The sequence below is a fragment of the Temnothorax curvispinosus genome, unplaced genomic scaffold (assembly GCF_003070985.1).
Source record: "Temnothorax curvispinosus isolate PA1 unplaced genomic scaffold, ASM307098v1 QBEX01001787.1, whole genome shotgun sequence".
Lineage (NCBI taxonomy): Eukaryota > Metazoa > Arthropoda > Insecta > Hymenoptera > Formicidae > Temnothorax > Temnothorax curvispinosus.
In genome coordinates this window covers 219,791-236,968 of record NW_020211567.1, presented here as the reverse complement: position 1 = coordinate 236,968, position 17,178 = coordinate 219,791, and positions in this window count along the sequence as shown.

Genomic DNA, 17,178 nt, shown 5'->3' with positions numbered 1-17,178 from the left:
GGGCCGAGAGCAAGATCGGCCGAATCCTCGCACGTCGCGTCCTCTTTGTCAACCATGAGCATTCTCAAACCCGGGTTACATGTCGTAAAGATATTAGGATTGCAAAAATGCATCACTAGCAAATAATCCTTCAGAAAACTTTCTCACACAAAATCCCAGTTTCTTTCAAATATTACTTTCATCATACTCGTAATTCAGATATCCCTCACGGGATATCTTCCGAAGGATAAATACTTCATTACAATCCTTTATTATGATCACAGAAAATAAAAATAATAATAAAACACCCCCTCCAATTTCGTGTCGTTGTTTTATTTACTATCCCCTTTATATCAGAATTCCATATATTCAACATTTATAAGAAAAGGGACGATATATATATATATATTCGGCACCCTACTATTTGTACGTGCGTCAGGAGCGCAGAAAAGGATGAGTATTGAATGCGCGGACCAAATCGAAATCCGCATCGTGGGCACAGCCTCCCTCGGAACCCACGGGATCGGAAATCGACGGCTTGTCCAACCTACACACGACGGCGGCGAATAAAATGCCCGATACATTTTATTTGGTCCGCGCGCGAATGGCACCATCGGCGCGCTGACGCAGCGTTTTCCGCCCCAAACGAGCGGAGGACCGAAGAAAAAGGCGAGCACCGGAGGGGTGGTTTTCGCCGCTGTGAAAACGCCGCCGGTGTCCGGATCGGATCGAGGATTTAGCCCGCTCGGAATCCGCCGCGGATTGGATTGTATTTCGTGGCACACGTACAGTTTTCGCTGACACTTTTGCTTAGAGCACGCAAGCGAGAAATCCCAGCTCAATTACACAGAGAAAGATTTTCACGTCACAATCTTGTCCGTCCCGCGATTCGGATAATACGAAAATTCTTTCGAAACGCGACCTCGAATCGATCTGAGCGAGCTTCTTCGATTCGCCGTATAAAGAGAACTAAGAAAATTGCGATTATTTACCTGTTATCTAAATAGGATACATTGCAGTTACATTACGTTATCTCTAAAATTGAATCTTCGGGCTCACCGGAAGCACTTTTACATCCTTGTAGTAAGTTATTAGTATTGTATTGTTAAATATTTTAGAATATTTTCACAAGTGGAAAAAAAATTTTACAACTTTGCGCGCGCGTGAAAATGTTCTTAATTCAATTTCTAAAGTCTTCAGATGATTTATAATTTTGTCAAATAGCAGGATAGAATTCTATTTCACATATATTGTGACATATATGTGTGCGGTTCAATGATTCTTTATATATTTTTCGTTACATGCACGCTGCGCGAAATTACAAGTAGAATTTTATTTATATTCTGTGAATTACGGATCGATTAAAGCGCGTTCAATCGTCGTAAAATATCACGAACAATTAATTCGCAGTTTATTTCTGAACGAGCCAACGATTCCGCGTTCGATCTATACGTTCTGTATTTTAATAAAGGGTAGCCGCGCAAAGAGATAAGACAGCGAGAATGCACGTGCTCGCGCGCGTGTGAGTGCGTGCATGCGTGAGCAACGCCGAGATATTGATATAAACAGGGGGCAGGGCCGAGCTGGAGCGTGCTTTGTAATCAGGGCCCCATTAACATCGGAGGTGGTCAATCTGTGCGAGAACGTTGCCCGGACCGGGGCATCGTTCGAGGCTATCCCCGACTTTTCGCGCGGCTCTCCACGCTGCCTCGCTCATCTTTCATCCCTCTTCCCAAGAAGATGCCACGCGCTGACGTCATCTTCCTCCCCCCCTTCCCCGTGGGGTGCGCACCTGTCCCGTCATTTACGAAACGTCGAATTATGCTAAGTGCGATCCGATATACGACGGATACGCCCGGTGCGAATCTATAGACGATAGTGATGTTTGCATTCGACCGACCGCCATTTTTTGTCTCCGTAATTTGCCTCGAGACAAATACTATAACGGTGCAAAGCTAATCATGATAAAATATCAAAATACCCGTACTTTCTCTTTATTATTTTATAATATTTAAAAGTATCGATAACTTCTCTTCAAAAGTAACATAAATATTAATACAATATGCTTTTATACAGGAACGGAGTACGCGTAATTTTAGTTGCCTGTCATCAATTTTTATAAGTTTTCTAATCAAATTATTACGGTTGATATAAAAAAAATACAACTGCACCGGGCTTTAGTTGCAACGACGGACGGATCACAAAATATTCTCCCATTTTCAGAAAATGGCAATCGAAATTCGCGACGACGACAAGCAAGAACCGAGGAAGTATCCGACCGAAACGAAGAGGAAGGACAAGGGGGAGAGGGATCAAGAATGGCGTAATTTCGATATCGCCGAGGCATCAAGGCATCGGTGCCATCGAGCTGTGAGGCTAAGTATACATTTTATCCGTAACGCGTTCGCCATTACCCTACGATGCCCAGGCCACGGGCTAAGTAACGGGCCGTGAGGCCCCGAGAACGGCTTCGTAATGCGATGTGTGTGCAGCATAAGTGGCCATCAGCCAACATAAACAATCGCCATGGTAAGTATACGGTGCGACGATGTCCGTTCCTCCTCCTCCCCTCCTCCTCGCCGCTCCACCTGCGCGAGGGGGACTCTTCGGGGCCCGATAGGGGAGACGGAGAGACGGTGTGCCGCAGCACGCCGCGATGTAATGGAGCCATTATCGCTGGATAACTTCATCATCGGACACTGGCGTAGGCCGGGGGGAAAGAGACGTAATCTTCCGGTCAAGGGGGTGGCAGAATCGATGATGGGAACGGCCAGTGACGTCTTATAGACGGAGGGAGTTGATGTCTCGAAGCTTCAAACTCTGAAGATCTTATCATAAACAATGTGAAGAGATGTTTCGTTATTTACCCATAACTTAAGTGTGTAAATTTTTTCATGTATAGTTTTTTCTGGGAGTTTTATTCACTTAGAGTCATACTTTTGTCCACGAATTAATACAAATCTATGATAAATATGAATTCGTAATTCTCAACTTGATTATTTGTCAACTCCAAAAATGTTTTGGTATTTTTCGAGAGGTCGACCGCATTCGGCAATAATAGGTAGGTATTATACAAATTTTAGGTAATAAAAATGGCGTATGATATACACGCAATATTTTGCTGCTGCAGTTTGATTACTGAGAAGAGAAATATTAGTTTATTGAAAATGTTATATATTTAGCTTGGGTAGAGACACGCGGAGATTTATGTGATCTCGCCAGTTTATTTCCTTATTCTGCAGCTTTCCTTTTATCGTTTATTTCGTCGGACGCGGCTCGCCGCGATTTTATCTGAGGCGCGTTCGCCTATTGCGCACGTAAGAGCTCGTTGACTTTATTGGAACGCGTTCTCCGAACCGAAGCGTTTCGCCACCGCCATCGCCGGTGTCATAAATTTCGCGAGCTGCGACGAATTATTTGCGGCGGCGCGGCGCGATGGCACGGCGGGTTCCGCGGGACGATTTCTCGAAAGCGTCGCTCGCCCCCGTCCGAGGGATCGGAGTCGGGCCCCCGGTATCAATCTAAATTAAAAATTCCATCGAACAATGGCGTGAACGGAGGGAGGACCTCCGGCCGTTAATGCGAGCGGACCGAGAGAAAGAGGAAGATTGCGCTCGCTGGCCGAGAGCGTGGAGCGCATTGCATTAACTTAATTTATTTGCCCTTTATTCGGCCGTCAGTCGCGCCGCCAGACGTCGACCGGCGCGGGCGGTGCCACTTAACACCAGAACGTTTGCGACTTTGCGAACTATTCAGAGGAATAGTTATTTACGAGTGGTGCGAATCGTGCCGGCCACGTAACTTAAAACCGTTGAAATTATTGATTGAAATTAATTCCCATTGAAAAGTAGCGTGAAGTTTGAAATAAATTTAAATTAATTCTTCCAAGTATTAATTTTAATTGCGTTTATACATGCGCGTGTCTTAAATGATTATTTTTTCCATTTGAGATATTTATTTAGGAGAGAAAGCTATCGCAGAGTTAAATAAAATTATATTTGATGCATTACGTTGTGAAATAATATTGTAAAATATCTAAAACTACAATACTACAATACAGCGCGTTTAAAATTGTTGTAAAATAAAGTTAGTAAGTTACCGATGAGAAAACAAAGTTTTCCAAAGGAGACCGAGAAAACGAAAGTTTGGCTATACAATCCTCGAAAACACAGAGTCGATGAGGCAATAAATTCTACGCGGGACAAAGTTCACGGTAACCGCGATAGACCGACCCTAAGTGCGGGGTGTAGTCCGGACCGAGTCCGTATTAAGTTTTCGGGGGATGTAAAGCGCGGTCGTAACAAGGGGTGGCTTTCCTATGATTTCGGGACGAGACCACCAACACCAGCGACCGTCGGGACGCGTCCGTGAAACGGGGTAGTTTCAACCGCTATTGCGCCCCGCTGACAAAAATTATATTTGGATTACAAGCATTATCGTCGGGGACTAAACTTGACTTTTATGGCAGCGAGTTTTGGGGGTTTGCGCTCGGTCGGTTTCTCTCTCATTCAATCGGAAATTAGGCCAACAATCGTCACAGATTTTCATAAGCAATGTTACGTTTCAATCTTTTTTATTAATAAGTTATTTATTAATAATTTTGTGGTGTATTTTTATTAATTAGTTATAACAATCCATTTAAAACGATAATAAATTTGTATTTGTAAACTGTATAATATATAAAATTCCTTTTACTTCCAGCTTTATTTAAAGAAATAACATCTTTAAATAACACGCTTTTATAAAAATAATAAAAGTATAATTTGAAGATATTATTTTTTAAATAAAGCTTACAAGTAAAAAATAGAAATTCTAAAACAGTTTACAGATATAAATTCGTTATCATTTTAAATGGATTATATTATTATCAGTTGCGTAACTAGTTGTCATAAAGACGTACCACGAAATTATTAATGAATAACTTGTTATGGAAAAGATTAAAACATTAAAATATTGACGTTACTCTTACATATTTTTCTTGACAAGTTTTATCTGCGATTAATGAGAAGAAGAAAAACTTTTGTGATGAAAGAAGCACGAAAGAATTTGATATTAATCATCTACAGATCTCCCGGGTGACCCGCTAGTGAAAATGATTCTGCGACACTGATGATGTCGCGTTCGCTTAACACTGAATGTCGATTAGGTTCGCGATTTCCATCCTCGCGCGAATTCATTTCCCTATTATTTCGCGACGTCGCCCAGGTGATATATGAATTGTTTGGTACGAGAACGCACGCGCGAATTGTCCTAAATATCCATCGAGCCTCTCCTCGGGGTGTTGAAGCGAGTCGCGTGCCGGGCATCCATCATCCCTTTAAAAGGGTCGCCGAAGGGAGGGAAAGCCGGTCCGCTAAACGTTGTCAAAACGTTGACGAAGTCACGTGCGAGGTTGAAGAAACGCCCGTTGATCGACGAGCGCGCCTTCGGATATATTTTGCCCCGCGATTCATCCTTCGAGGATGCATCGCGCTCTTCTAAAATTTCCGTTTTGAGAACCGAGGGTTACTATGGGAGAACGAAGACTTAATCATGATATTGACGCAGCGTAGCTGCATTTGTATCTTGTGAAATTTAAAGCAATAATTTATAAACGTTTCTTTTAATCTGCGCACTCTTGCCAGTTAGGAATAATCGGAAAATCGGGCGAGATTAATTTGCAAATTTTAACAAGCAATGCATTCCACAATCCGGCCAATCTCCGGCCGCAGGATAACAAAGTAGGATTTAATTCAGGCGACTTCAGGTGGTTGTCTGAGGGTCGGACCCGAGCAGACTCTCTCGTTCAGCACGTTGGCAGTGATTTAAAATGATACGCGCTGCAGGCTGGCATGCCTGCCCGGCCGGCGCGCTCGGCTCGGGGTCATCCCAGGAGTGCAGTACCTCACAGTCAGCCGCCTCCGGTTTCATGCGACGCGATTAAAAAGCTTCCGCTCCGGGCGCTGCGGATGGAGCCCCGCGAATTTATCAGCCCGCAAGACAGGTCTCGTCCCGAAAACGATCGTCTCGCCCCGAGTCGAGTTATTCCCGTACGATTTGTAGAAGGCATGTCCCCACACGGCCCGGACGACCGGCCGTTATAACGATTCCCGAGGTCGACCTCACTTCCTTTGATAGCGGCGTCTTAAAGTCTGTCACGGTCACGCTGGGAGAGCCAGTTGCGCGCGCTTTCGTAATCTCGGTCTTCATCCCTCTCTCGCGCTCGTCCCCTCCCGGATCCTCCCTCGCCAAGGGATATTAATTATGCTCGGCGATAATGACCATCACGCGCGAGCAACGAATCCGTTAATTGGCCGGCAGATAGCTTGGCCGGCCGGCCGGCTTCCTAGTGTGAGAGACAAGTGTGCCGATTGATAGGACGGAAATAGATCGCGGCGGAACTTAAAATCGGAACGGCGAATTTCATGACTTTCCACGCGGCTGATTTATGTTTCCTCCTAGAGCAGCCGGAGAGTCGCGGCCTAGTTTGCATCGCTGGAGCGATGCGCCGCGCGCTATAATCGATATCGTTCTGTAATTTTCCGACGTGCAATGCTTCTCTCGCTGAAAAACCGACCAACAGAGAGCGATTTCTTACTGTCCGGAATTTCTCCGAGCTGCAGAGCGTCGACGTGATTTAATATAGATTTAAATATAAAAAAAGACATATAATACATAAAAACAGGAAATAATTGGAGCGAGTAATTAGATTTTGCTGCACAAAGTCGCGATGCTGCGACGAGAATTGTAATAATTGATCGTCCGGCTTTCGAAAAACGGAACTGATTTATCTGACATAGAAGATGCGCGCATCAATCATCGCAACCGCCACATAATGATTTCGTAACCGTTGTGTTCGCTGAAAACGGCCGTAGATTGAAGGAGCTTGCGAGAGACAGTTAGATTAATGAATGTCGAATACTTTACGTGATGAAAAAACTATCAGCGGATTAAAACGTAATCATGAATCGTATACAAAAAAAAATAAACTTATATATTATCTCGTACTATTTTAAACGCCAGTCTTGTATTTTTATGCTCTTGCGACGTTATCATTGACTTATTTTTGACAGTATAAAAGATTTTGGCCTATTTGGCTTATTCTATCAGAGAAAGAAAGAGAGAGGAAAGGGGAGAATTTGCGAGATAGGGAGGAAGGTGATAAAGAGGATGTCGAGCGGGAGAAGAGGAGGGGGCAGGGAGAGAGACGGATCAGATAGAGTGGCGTACAATGTTGTAGCGGGATCGCGAAAAGAGCAACAAATCCAGTGGCTTTATCGGCCATCGCCGGTGTAATCCTATAGGTACTTAGCGTGAAATCCCATAATCGATAGTTTGCTTAACCCGATGCCACGTGGCGCCGCGTGCGAGCCTCCATTAGAACTGGCTACGCACACCTTTAATGCGAAGTGTGTTACGTTGCAAGAGAGAGAGAGAAAGAGAGAGAGTGTGCAAAGCTCGTAGGGTGACCGTATCTCTATGTTAATATGGGAATGTGGACCCAACGGTGGCCCATGGGGGAATTCGATACGCCCCGCGCGACGCATCTGGACGCGGCTTTCCCGCGACCGACTTAATTACCGGAGTCTAACGAGCTTCCCTTGCGGAAAATTTTCTTCTCCGCGAAAGTACTGAGGGACAAACTAGCGCAGCGCTTACGAAAGTACGATGATATCGTGCGACGATTAGCTGAGCGAGGAAATCGTCGTCTAAGTGGCCTCAAAGAATCTGTTTAGTATAACGTTAAAATATACAAGTTTCAGAATTAAGAACAGAAAGATAATGTAATAAAGAAAGTAAGAAGTAGGAAGAGATGGACGATCTTTGAGTGTTATTAACAGATTAAGCAGTTCCAAAAAGAAGTAGTTAGCACTATCAATCACGAGGATCTCGTTATTGCGCAAAAATGTACATCTTAGATTTATCTGTTTCCATTTTTAGTAAAACACTGGATTAGTTTTTTGTAAGTAGGTGTTTTCGTAAGTGTCAAATGGATCAACCATTTCGAAATTTTTGTTACTACAAACAACTACAAACGAAATGCTTACGTTTTCCGTAAAAAAAATTGATTTTTCGTCGGGTGCCAGGTTCACATAGGCGTGAACGAATATTATATTGAAAGTTCAGTATTATTTAATGCGCGAAAATGGATTCTCAAGCGATATAGAGCGGTATAGAGCAATAGGGTTTATTAAAAGCTGGAATTGGAAGTTCTTCTCACAAAGAAAATATGTTAATCACAGACGAGATCGTGACCAAGGATACTTACGATCGATCATGTGCGATCTTAGATACTTGAACGGATATGGAGTATCTTCGTTTAGATCGGTGAAGCTAACTTCATATCAATTTTATAAAAGCGTTAAATAAACAATAAATGATGGACAGAAAAGTAAAAAAAAATATAGTAAATAAAATATAACTATAAATGTTACTTATTGTTAGTTCTACATAATAATGTGTATCAACCGTGTATCTATATAGCACGAAGAAACGCTCGCTCACTCGCTCCTCCGTTGTCAATTCTAAATCACTCGCGGTCGTTGACATTCGCGGGGAGCTCTCGCGCGGTCCAGAAATGACCGCGTGTAGACCCGTGACAGAAATACCAAAGCAGGAAGCGGTTTGTCGACGATAGAAGACGGTCGATTTCCAATCGTTCACCAGCGGACATATCTACTGGCCTCTCGATGGCTCGACAGCGCGGCCGGCCGAAGAAAACGAGCAGAAGAACGGCGAAGCGAGAGCGCGCGGCGGGAGATAAGGCCTTTGAAGATAGCCGCAAGGTCAGCTCGTGGATGTGACCCCAGCATCCTGCCCGACTGAATTCGAGTTTAATGAATAACTATTGAATCCCGCCTCTATCGTTGCCAATAAGAGCAAAGAGGCGGCGCGCCGTCGCCTCCGCCGCCGTAGTCGCTTGCATGGAGGAAGAAATCGCTAAGCTTCTATTTTATGAAGCGCGGCGGTTTCGACAAGCAATCGGACGTCGGGAATCGATTAGGTTCGACGTTTGTGCGTGCATGGAACAGCTTGCAACGTGACCCCGATCGCAAATGGATCTGTGAAGTTGGCACGACAGTCTATACGAATTTCCAAAAAATACTAATAGTTCTAATAGCACTTTTCATAGTTCTACAGTGCCTGATAAAAATTAAAAAGAGTTCCGCATTCCTTATATTAAAAAATTGAAATTGAAAAAATGTCGTGCTAGCTTCGCGAATCTAGCACGGTACTCTCTCCACCAATTAACAATTTTTAAATAATTTTTAATATCCGCGCTCAACATGATGCTTAATGACAAGTGTCGTGCTGATGATTTTCCACGGTTTAACGATTATTTTCGACAGTTCAAAAACAATTAAAAATAGTTAATCACCGGAATTTGTTTTAATTGTTTTTAAATAATTGAAAGTAGTTAATTACCGGAACTCTTTTTAGAACTAATTCTAAAACACAGAACTCTTGTAGAACTGTCGAGAACTACCTTTAGAACTGCCAAAAATCGTCAACACGACTCATTTTTATTAATATAAGGAATACGGAACTCTTTTTAACTTTTTTAGGCACTGTAGAACTATGAAAAGTGCTATTAGAACTATTAGTATTTTTTTTAATTCGTAGACTGTCGTGCCAACTTGACAGATCTATCGCAAATAAAGAAACAGTCCGCGATATAGCGATCGTGAATTTATTGGATTTTCTTGTATCTCTCTCTCTCTCTCTCTCTCTCTCTCTCTCTCTCTCTCTCTCTCTATCCCCGGATTATATTGATGCAAAGCGAGATGTTAGAAAAGTCGCGTGATTGCGCGCGTCGGCTTAATTAACTGTAGCCAATCGGCGTGCTGCGTATTGAAACCATTTTCACGGCGATTGGAATTAGAGCGACCCGCCATTCCCCACCGAAACACCGACGGAGGCCCGTTCCCATGACGCGGAAACGAGGCGTACGTAATCGTGTGTACCAGCAATTCGACGTGGTCGGGGGGCTAGGAAGATGGCTAAATTATTTGGGAACATTTCTCCCTGGGTAAATTATTCGGTAACTGCCACCATCAACCATTTTTTGAAAGTCGGGTGCCAGGTTCACATAAGTTTCGTTCACTACCACGACGAAGCAATGCAATCCTCAGGATCGTCTTTGTAACTTCAGGATCCCGGGTCGGGTAGATATAATTTAAAATCTATGCTTCATGAACCACACATCTAAGAACGCGTTTGAGCGTCATCGTACATCATTTTCTATGTCAATACATTTCAAATATTTTTTGTCACCTATATATATGTATGCTAAAATCATGAATTTATAATGAGGTTCTTCAGTGAAAGCTAGCATAGAGTGCAGCACCAATATAAAAATTGGTAGTATTTGGTAGTATTGGTATCATTTACGCCGCTAACTACCAGGCACAGTGGCTCCCCTGTGCGGGAGCAAAAGTTAGTGAAGAACCTCATTGTAATTTTTATTATTATAAAAATACCGAATATATTTTAAGAAAAATATACTGAGCACGAAACATGCTGCCGCGTATCTTGATTTATATCAGACGCCGCACCACAAATAATTTTCTCGATTTGAAAGTAGAGTACTACGTCGAGAAAAGAAGGTTCCACGTACAAGAGAGCTCTGTCCCAGCTTTCGGATCTTAATACCTGAAAGTTCACGCGAGTCTCGAAAGATCCTCGCAGGTGGCTGCGGCTGCGGCGCGTATCTTGCGCCCGTTCCCCTCACGCCCGCGGGGGGGAAGCCGGTTTGCGGTTTCTCGCGAAATTTATGATGATTAAACGTTCGGTCCGGCCGAGAGGTGCGACGACTTCATTGACCTACCCGCATCCATCGCGCGGTCTCCTCGGACAAATTGGATTATGATTTTATGCCGCGCGCTGCGCAGCTAACGTGAACGAGCCCCGCGTGCTGATTGCCGATCGCGTGAAAGGGAGAGGCGCATCAGGCAGGTGAACAAAATCGCGCGCGTCAACTGAAGCTTTCCTCGACGTTCTTTGCGTCGTCGCGATAATTATTAGCGGTAGATTCTTGTAATCCGGCGATTGTAACGGATAGATTTATATACAAACGTCGGAATAGGCGCTCTGTGGGATGTAATTATTTTGTAGCAATAACAAATCCATTACTTCGGGTTAAAATGAGAGATGACTCACCGGCACCGACTGCGCAACAACGGAGTTGTAACTGCATCGTCGCGTCGCTACGTTGTGATCTGTAAAACACAAATGTACAAATCAAATTATAACAGCGCTCAAGATAATCGATATCTACATACATATGCGCGCAATGATTATATTTCTGGAAATGACTGCGCGCGCATAAACTCAAAATTTTTATTCTTTCACGTGAATATATTTATTAAGATATTTGCATTTTTACGAAAAACCTTGTTGTTAGATGCAAGCTTCTTTTAATATTTATATATAGAAATCTTTCTTTCTATAATTTTCATATAAATCATTCGTTTCAGGAAATATAATTGAAAATAACGATTAATATTTCCATTTCTACCTCGAGTTCTACCAATGCAGATTGACTTTAATCTCGGTTGAATAATATAATATTTAACAACAGTTCTCGATAGTTCTAATCGAATTCCACACATATGTACAATTTTAGATCGATATTCCACCAATTAACAATTTTTAAATAATTTTGCAGCATGACGCTTTAACAAGTGTCGTGCTGATGATTTTCCGCGATTTAAGGATTATTTTCGACAGTTTTAAGAAAAGTTTCGGTGATTAACTATTTTTTAAACAATATTTAACAGTTACGTCCAGCACGACACTTAAAAAATCAAAATTGAAAAAATGTGCAAACTTCGCCAACTTCGGTTTAACTTACTTTTTATCTTTTTCTAATTCTTAGAAATAAAAGAAGATGAAAAGTAAGTTAAACCGTTAAACCGATATTAAAATTAATCTGCACTGGTATAGAAATGGATATCTTAAACCCGCAAGAAATAGATATGTATTACAAATAGTATAAATAATAATTATTACGTAAATAATGTAAGAATAAGAGTGTAATTGAACAAGTCATTATTATTCGTATATAAATACTAATAATTTACTTACCGCAGGGTTGTTCCGTCGTTGCCCGACGCCTCCCAGGCCTCGTCCTCCTCTCAGCTCTCGGCTTCCCTCGTCGCTGCACCGCTGCACCGTCGTGGCACGAGACACTCACTCGCGGAAAAAAAAACGGTTAATTACGTTCGCGCGGCGTTTAACACGGCACTCCCGGTATTAACTGTACGCGCACTTAGTCACGATAAAAGAATAGCGCGAGCTGCGCGAGAAGGGTTAAGATCCTTTCGAGACTCACGACATCTGGCGAATACTACATCTCGGCCGGCATCTAGCGTAACGGACGGATTTGAAGATTGCACGGCTAACTTCATGGCGACGCTACTAGCCGGCAGCCGCGCTTCACGTATCGCTCGATCGAACTGACGATTTGCGTATATTATCATATATTTCACCGCAAAAGTACACGCCTTAAGATACACACCGAATATTCTGCCCCCTTGCGTTTCAGAGATTAATTTGTTACATAAATGTAATTAAAAAATAGTATTTAGAAAAATTGAGAGAGAGAGAGAGAGAGAGAGTGAATCTACCTAGCTCCGTCGTTTCGGAGGAACAGCTGTTCGATCTAATTTATTTAGTGTTAATCAATTTGATCGGGCAGCTTTGGAGATAAAGAATCATTTCTATACAAATGCAACCTCATTAATCCTTAATCTCGCAATCGTGTATTCGTGCTCCGTAGGATGCATTTACTTCGTATGTAAAAATTGCACGAAAGTAATATGTACGCCATTATCAACTCTTATTTATATTATACGATAATACACGGAGCGTTCGTCCGTTGCGCGTGAGCTACATTATATAATATGCTTACACTGTACGCAATGACGGTACGGTATAGGATACGTTACTCCGACGCGAGATTCACTCACGGCGAGCAAGGAGACGCGGATTCACCAATTCGCTTACGTTGAATATATATGAGACTATAAAACTTAAAACTTCTTTTAAATCACCGATAAAAATCAATTAATTCGCCGTTTGCGAACATCGAGAGACGCGATATATGGATTTGCATACGCAACAAGACGATCGACCGTCGCTCAATTCCGACGCTCTCGTTTGCGTGCAAAGATTCACGAACTTTTTTTCTCTGTAATTACGCAATACAGACAGAAGATTCGTGATCGACGGGTTTAGAGAACGCGAAAAACGCGGAGCGGATTGAACGCACAGCCTCGAACTCGCACTGGCACATGCACATCTGGCATTAATCCGTCCGCGACTACGGCATTTTACGGCAATAGGAAAAATTTGGAAAGAGTGCAGAGGGAGTGGGGGAAGGGTGTACGCCGCGTGACGCGTCTCGCGAGGCGCGAGTTTCCAGGAAAGCCGAGCCCAAAAAACGTAAACAACCTAGGCGACGTAAACGGCAATGAAACGACGACGGCTCGCGAGCGATGCTTTTTATAAGTTTTTAAGGCTATATCGATTTTTTTGTATTTATTCGCAAGAGAAACTTTATGCTCGACTTTATGCGTAAATTCTGTTCTTACAGAAGCCGAGAAGCGTTGCAAGTTGATTGGTTAAAAGCCTTGCTCGCCATCGATTGGCCAATCGACTTGCAATTTTTCTGTATAATAACGCAGAAGTAATAACTCTAAAGAACTACAAGTAATCATCGAGAACGAGACGTACTATAGTATAATTCGACGATCAAACGAGCCCGACGAAGGCGGAAATACTTTAGGGTGGAAGGTAATCATCTTCAAACGAGACGTCTTCATATAATTTAGATCGAACTTCGGCGGGCTCGTTTGATCGTCGAATTATTTCGCTTGGCTTTTCTGAAAAGTACGTTCTCGGCGTTCTCGCCCCCTTCCCCGTGCTTTCCCCAAATTTTTTCGTGTTTATTCTGTGTAGTCGCGTTATATTAGCACGAGATCGTGTCGCGCCTGCTCCGCGTTTCTCATGCCTCTTTGCCTGTCGAGGAAGAAGTTTTGCGCGCGGATGAGTATGCGCCAAGTGTCGGAATCGACGGGTGATCGTCTCGATGCGTATATGCAAATCCATTCAATCGCGATTAACGAGCTTGGCGACGCTTGTTGCTTCGTAAACGGCGTCAAAGTATCGCGTCCTATCGCGTCACCGCAAATAGCGGATTTCGAAAGTTTCGATTTCGTGAGACGCGAGTGAATTACGCGCGAGGAGAAGCATCCTTCGTAATTAACCGGTTTTTCCGCGAGTGAGTGCCAGCGACGCGAGGGAAGCCGAGAACCGGGAGGAGAACGAGGTCTGGAAGGCATCGGGTGACAGCGGAACAACCGTACGGTAAATAAATCATTGTTATTTATGTACGAATATAATGCAACGACTTGTTGAATTACATTTTTATTCTTATATTATTTATATAATAATTCATATATAATTCACATAATACGTATTTCTTGCTTAATCGTTTATTTTCAATTATATTTCCTGGAACGAATGATTTATATGAAAATTATATAGAGAGGAAGATTTCTTTTGTATAAATACTGTAAATTTTAAAAGAAGCTTGCATCTAAGAACAAGGTTTTTCGCAGAAACTATACAAATATTTGAATAATTATTCACTTGAAGGAATAAAGATTTTGACGCGCGCAGTTATTATTTCTTGAAATAATCATTGCGCGTAGGTATGTAAATATCGATTATCTTGGGCGCTGCTATAATTTTATTTGTACATTTGTATTTTACAGATCACAACGTAGCGACGATGCAGTTACGACTCTGCGGTTGCGCATTGGTGCCGGTGAGTCATCCTTTATTTCAATTAGAAATAATAGATTTGTTATATATATTGCTACAAAATAATTACATTTCACAGAGCGCGATTGCGATATTTGTGTATTATCTATCTGTTACAATCGCTGGTTACAAGTCTACCGCTAATAATTATTGAGCCGTGCAATGAGGCCATCATTTTCAATCTGACATCACTGGCTGACAATCATTAATTGTTTATAGAAAATGATCGCATTTTCTTTTAGTATTTATCGTACGTTTCGAAAGATAATGCGATCGACCTACGGAGTAGCTGCTCGCACCACCTGCCTCCCGGACCGGCTTTCGTCTTGTGAATGATAGAGCGACGATCTTACAAATATTCTGCTCCTTACATTTTAGATTAATTTGCTACAAATGATTCGAAAAGAGTATTTAGAAAAATTGGGAGAAAAGATAAGAGAGAAGGAGAAAGAAAGAAAGAAAGAAAGAAATTAAACAAAACTGGAATGTCTTGATAACACTTCAATCTGCAGTCCACTTGACGCTACAAATGCTTCGAAGCATTCCTCTTCTCTTTTCTTTCAATGAAGAAAGAAGGAGAAGAAGGACGCTCCAAAGAATTTGTAGCGTCAAGTGGACCGCAGCCTTAAAAATATATTTACAGAATATTGAATATTCTGCAGCAATTTATCGATAAAAATGCAAAACTGATTACCTATACTCTTATTTCTATAATAATTTATTTTATATTTAGTACTCATTTTTTATTTCATAAAAAATTTTATAGTTACCACGTTTCTATGACATCGTGATCTTAAACTAAAATTAATCTCTTTCTTTTCTTTCTTTATCTCTGATATGCCTTGAATTTGTCTGTTTCGGATTAGTGATGGACTTCGCATTCAGAGATGCGAAGATGCAAAAGAAAATACGTTCGGATAATAGTACAACTGATAGCAGCGTCCAACTATAGAACGCCAACCATCCCTCTTACTATTTTCACTTCTGTCCCTTCTTCTCGCCTAATTTTCGGTTTGCCAGAGCTACCGTCGTCGACCAAGGAAATAGTCCTTTCAACCCTAAATAGTTCTCTGGCGAACTATTCCATTTGTTGACGTGTCGTGCAAACAAGTATTTCGTTACCGTTATATATTCCACTTTCTTCATTTTTACACAAAATTATTTTGTTAAATAAATTGCAGAGTACAAATTTTAATATACTCTTTTATATATTTTCCAGTCAATGTAAAATATATTTTTCTTTAATAAAAATTCAACACGGTCTATTTTCATATCTTTTAAATGTTATTATTAATTCTGGCAAAATTTAAATCCTCGCTGATATATTTCTCATTTTTCAAATTTGCAGTATATAAAAATTTAAAAGTCACATTTATATATATCTTTTTTAACTTATTATCATGATTTCTTCTTCATAAATATTATATCTCAAAAAGTTTCATAAAAGAAGATAAAATTTTTGAATTTATACCTAATACTCATATGTTATCACAATACATTATAAAAGAAATATAAAAGAAGAGAATAAAATTGTACATTATACGGAAATAGGATTGGTAAATTTAGGTGCGTGCTGAACTTATCGTCGCACGAAACGAGCTAATTTGCATCGGACGATAATCTGTACGTAATTATCGTATTTATTGCGCGTTCCCCAGAGCAGACGGATTCCCGATATCTTCCGATTGGCACACCCGTTATAATCACACCTACGGCCTAGGAGGGATGAAGGTAATTAATCGCCATGGCAACACCGAGAGCGTTCGAATTCCTCTCGCGCCACCGGATCCTTCGAGTGCTGTGATAGGGCGCTCTCGAAATCCTGGAATTTGTTCCCTCTCTGCTTCAGCCCTGATTTCGGTTGATATATGCACGGGATTTTTATCTGTTTCGTCGACTTACTTGACGACTGACAATAAGGCATACTTATGCAATCAATCGCCTAACAGAGTCAGCTCCATAAATAAATGTGGGGAACAAAGTCGCTCCTACAATACTTCTTAGTAAAAAAAAAATTATAAAAATTAAAGTTCTATTCCGCTCTATTGAACCAAACCTATATTAAAACAATTTGTACAAATATTCCAATTTTTTAATATTAAATATAATATTTTGTTAGATATAATATTTTAATATTTTAATTTTTTCAAGTAAAGTAAAGATTTAACCAAACGGAATCTGCTCTACTTGTAAAATTAGCGTTTGTAATGAGTTGGTAAGTAAGCGGTAGCAAATCTGCTTGGAGCTGCAGGTCAAACAATCAGCGATTGAAACGATCGGCTCCGTCGAAGGGGAACCTGAGGAAGATCGCGGTTTGACGGCATCATCGTGGGGGAAAAAGTCCGCGGTAGAGAAAGAACGTCTCCTAACAAATAGTCGTTTTCTCCGAGG